Below are 5,222 nucleotides of genomic sequence, written 5' to 3' on the forward strand. Positions count from 1 at the left end.
GTCGCCGCAAACCGCTTGCCATGTTTGCACTTGGCGCTTTCATATTCCTCCTAGGCCAATGTTCTTGAAAAACCTGGATACCTTCTGGCCCGAAATTCAATAAGACAAATACACTTGTGCTAGATGACTCATTGTATAAAATGTACTCTAATGATCCTGCATGCTATGTGATCCTTCCTGAGAGGTGGAGAAGTAGACTAAGGGGCAGTGGGAAAATTTTTTGAAACAGGATGTGGCTGACTTTGTGTTGCAGTGGGCAAAAAGTGCTGACAGAGCAAAAACTGTCAGAGAGTGCCCTTTTGATGTTAGGGATGATGCCTTGCAACGGTCGAATTGGAGAATCGTGTGGAACAACGTTGAGGAAATGAAAGAAATTGAAGCCCCCAACCTGGATCCTAAAGAAAGAAAGTATAAGCGTCCAAAGAGTAAAACAACAAATTAGAAGTGCTTTTGCAGGCATTTTTTCCACAGACGGCTGCCTGTAGCCCCTTCACTGCCATGACACCATGCCCTTACTGTGTTGACTAAAGTATCATACTTGACAACATCAGGTCTGTCCTCAGTAACAAGTCTCCACGTGGAAGCAAAAGTCTGATATGACTCAGGTAAAGCATCAAGAACAGTCTGCACAAGAGAATGATCAGGAATAATCTCACCTGCAGAGTTTATACTATGGTTGCATTTTGTGGACTCTTAAGAAAGTGATGGTTTGAAAGTTCTTGTCTAGGTACTGAAGTGCTTGTCAAGTGGTTTAAAAGTGCTGGTCAAGTGGTTTGAAAGTGCTTGTCAAGTGGTTTGAAAGTGCTTGTCTAGGTATTGAAGTGCTTGTCAAGTGATTTGAAAGTGCTTGTCTAGATACTAAAAGTGCTTGTCCAGGTACTGAAGTGCTTGACAAGAATTTCTCAGGTGGTCTGAAAGTACTAAACATGTGCTTGTCTAGGTACTAGAAAGTGCTGGCTAACTACTGGTCAGGTAATCTGAAAGTGTTTGTCAAGGTGCTTAAAGCGCTTGTCAAGTGGTCTGGAATGCTTGTCTAGGTACTAAAAGTACCTGACAGGTGCTTACCATGTGGCCTCCAAGTGCTTGTGTAGGAACTTCAATTGTTTGGGAAGTGCTAGTCAAGTGGTGCTGGTCAAGTGGTCTGAAAGTGCTTGTCTAATTACTGAAAGTGCTTGTCTAGGTACTTAAAGTGCTTTTCAAGTAATCTGAAAGTGCTTGTGTAGATCCTAGAAGTACTTGTGTAGGTACTAGAAGTGCTTGTCAAGTGGTCTTAAAGTTCTTGTCTACTACTGAAAGTGTTGTCAAAGAGTTGAACGTGCGAAATAGTGCTTCTTAGGAGGACGCATTGTGCTAGCTTGAAAGTTAGAACTTATAAGTTCTCCTCTGGGGGCATGCTATTATAGATTTGTTCAAATACATCATTTGACAATTCATATACGTTCGATGGCAACAAGATTAACTCACCTTCTACCGAGCACATCGGAAACCTCATGCATCGCAGCAGGTGGGAGTAGATAAAAGCACGGGGCTTGTCATCCAAAAGAACGTAGGTGTCATCTTGGCCATTTACCTTGTCGTAGAAGAGTCCCTCAACGACAAATGAGTTCTTTTGAATACGGTTATGCCATTCATCCCTTTCAGATTTGATGGTCAAGCGCTTGGTTTTAGTGCACTTCAAGATGTAGAAGTCTACACACCTGGCTCTTCTGCATTCACTGCGAAGTTCTGGCCAACCATCAAGGCATCACTTAGGTCGTCATGGTGGCCAGCATACATGGGGGCTTCTGGTAACTCATCATCGCTGGATGCTTCTCCATCATTTTGAACATTGACAGTCGGTTGTATTTGCAAGTACTCCCACCTCTCAACGTGTGGTCCTTGTTTACACATCTCCTCCATTGGCCTTTCATGCACGCATGGCAAAAGCAGGACAATGGTCTGCACCATAGCCCGTGCATATCTGATTGACTGTAGGCCGTTGACACAGTGGAAGGATCGAGACCCTTTGATCCGCATGCAATCGCACTCTCTATCTCTGTCTACATCACCGAGCTTGACCTCCCAAAATCTACGATCGACTTTCTTCCCTGTCAATGGACATTCTTTCCTGAGGGTTGCATTGAGGAATGCCACCACACTTAAAGCGTTATGTAACGCCCATCTGTCAGATTTCAGCTGCTCCTGTGTGAGAGCTCTTTTGAGCACCGCACCAGCCCCATCGTGCTCGCCCTTCCCATGGCCGGATGCAAAGAAACTGTGCATCATCTCAATACCTGTCATATTGAAGTATCGGGCTACAAAATAGAAAGGGCGCCTTGCTTTGAATTGTGAAGTAGCGCCATCAGACCACACCCCCAGTGTCGCTTGACACTGCATCCTTAAGCTTTCAGCCACTCATTGTGCAAAATAAAGCAGTGCTGCACAAACAAAGTGTCGTGGATTTTGTCATCAGAGATGTAGAAGTGGGTTGTCTTCCGAATGGTACCAAGCACATCACGCAGGTACGAAATGTGGACCAAGATTATCACCAATGCATTAACTGAATTTCATTCTGCACCTTGAAGGAGTAATTCTCTGCAAAATCCACTATCGACACCACTACATCATCTGGAAATTTATCCAAACACTCTTTGAATTGTTCAGCTTGCCATCTGTACTTATAATTGTGTTTGATGAAGTTTCCCAATTTGCTTTGAAGTAAGGAAGTGAAAGTCCTCGGGCTGACTTGGCGAACAACAAGATCTTTTTGAGTTTTTGCTTGACCATTCTCATCCACTTCTTATGTAGGAACGTCGTCAAAAAGCTTGACAGTCATCATAGAGATATCATCGCTTTTTTCATGTGGACACAAGGAGATTTGTTTAATGCCACAATGTTTGCATGTACCCAAAAGACATTGTCTACGGTGATAAGCACAGTCAATGGATTTTGGGCACAATACAAACTCCCATAGGTCTGTTAAGCTTGGAAATGTGGCATTGGAGGCCGCGCACTGCGCTGTTCCATCATGAGAACTGCAAACAAGGCACCTGCATCTGCATGGCCGGCCATGTAGCCCATATCTTCCCTGGCGCATCTGATTAAGAGCTTCCTTGAAGTAGACAAGCTGCACATGGTATTCACAGCAGCAAGTGTTGCGGTCCTTCAACTTGCGTACGAAGTATGGCTTTAGACCCTCAAAACATCTGAGGGAGATCCTTATGTTAGGATGAGCCACTTGGAACCGCATATAGAAGTCCCTCTATGATAAAGAAGACAAATTTAGACACACTATCAAGCATTATAAATCATTCTGAAGCAACCTATAGCATTGGTAAGCATTATGACGCACTTTCAATCAGTGTAAAGCTATGACACTCATTGGGTAAAGCTCTTAGACGCACTTAGTAGCACTTTCTGCACCTGGCAGCACTAGTAAATGGTTGTAAAGTACTATAAAGCACTCTCAGGCACCTTGCAAGCACTTAGAAACCTGAGGATCCATTTAGATGAACTTGGAATAACATGGAATTTCTTGGAAGCACTAGGAAACACTTAGAAGCAATTGGAAACACTAGCAAACACTTAGAAGCAAGTAAAGCATGTGGAAGCACTTGGAAGCACTTAGAAGCACTTAGAAGCACTTAGAGGCACATGGAATCACTAGCAAGCACTTAGAAGCACTTAGAACCACTAGCAAACACTTGGAACCACTAGAAAGCACTTAGAAGCACTTGGAAGCACATGGAAGCACTTAGAAGCACATGGAAGCACTAGCAAGCACTAGAAGCACTAGAAGCACTCGGAAGCACTTAGAAGCACTTGCAAGCACTTAGAAGCATTAGCAAGCATTTAGAAGCCCTAGCAAGCACTTGGAAGCACTTACAAGCACTTATAAGCACTTGGAAGCACTTACAAGCACTTGGAAGCAGTTAGAAGCTCTTGTTATCACTTCTGAAGCTCTGTTAAGCCATTACAAGCATAAGTACTTGGAAGCATTTGGAAGAACTCTCTGGCACCTGGCAGCTTTTTGAAGCACTATTAAGCACTCAGAAGTAACAAAAGGCACTTAGAAGCACACAGAAACATTTAGATGCACTTGGAAGCACTTACAAGCACTTACAAGCACTTGGAAGCAGTTAGAAGCTCCTGTTATCACTTTTTAAGCTTTGTTAAGCCATTACGAGCTTAAGCACTTGGAAGCGTTTGGAAGAACTCTGAGGCACCTAGCAGCTTTTTGAAGCACTATTAAGCACTCAGAAGCAACAAAAGGCACTTAGAAGCACACAAAAACATTTAGATGCACTTGGAAGCACTTACAAGCACTTGGAAGTAGTTAGAAGCTCCTGTTATCACTTTTGAAGCTTTGTTAAGCCATTACGAGCATAAGCACTTGGAAGCACTTGGAAGTATTTGGAAGAACTCTCAGGCACCTGCTCTGCTGGCAGCTTTTTGAAGCACTATTAAGCACTCAAAAGCAACAAAAGGCACTTAGAAGCACACAGAAACATTTAGATGCACTTGGAATGACATAAAATTACTTGGAATCACTACGAACCACTTAGAAGCACTTGTGATCACTTGAAAAAGTATGTCAAGCACTATAAAGCATGGTTAAGCAATATAGTGCACTGTCGGGCACTCAGAAGTGGTCTGAAAATGCTCAGAAGCACTAAGATGCACTCATGACTTGGAATTTCTTGGAATCACCATGAAGCACTCAGAAGCATCTGAAATCAATTGTAAAGCTTCGTAATGTGAAGCATGCCAATTTGGAAAGCAAACAAAGCATGTATTTCCACGTGACAGAAATGTGAGCAGAAATGCACTAGATGTTGTGTATTCAGATGTATGGGGTCCTACTACGAAGACCATGTCTATGGGAGGCTGCAGGTATTATGTGACATTTATTGATGACCACACAAGGAAAGTGTGGGTATACTTCATGAAGGAGAAGAGTGAGGTGTTCACTCATTTTCAGAATTTGAGTTATGGTTGAAAAGCAAACAGGGAAATATGTAAAGTGCCTAAGGTCAGATGGAGGGGGAGAGTACTTCTCCAATGAGTTCTCTGAATTTTTGAAGAAGAATGGTATTCGGAGACAGTTTACATGCAGATACACTCCATAGCAAAATGGAGTTGCTGAGCAGAAAAACAGGCACATTGCTGAGATTGCGCGAGCATTGATGGGAGAGAAGAATATGCCACATAGGCTGTTTCTACAGCAGTTTACATCATGAACA

At 43.0% G+C, this 5,222-nt stretch overlaps 1 pseudogene; it reads right to left on the reverse strand.

Moving 5' to 3' along the window:
• Positions 1–1,369: 1,369 nt before the first annotated feature.
• LOC147622276 (uncharacterized) lies at positions 1,370–3,060 on the reverse strand (annotated as a pseudogene).
• Positions 3,061–5,222: the final 2,162 nt, after the last annotated feature.

This window comes from Cibotium barometz, chromosome 29 (assembly GCF_041138505.1).
Source record: "Cibotium barometz isolate CiBa-2024 chromosome 29, ASM4113850v1, whole genome shotgun sequence".
NCBI lineage: Eukaryota > Viridiplantae > Streptophyta > Polypodiopsida > Cyatheales > Cibotiaceae > Cibotium > Cibotium barometz.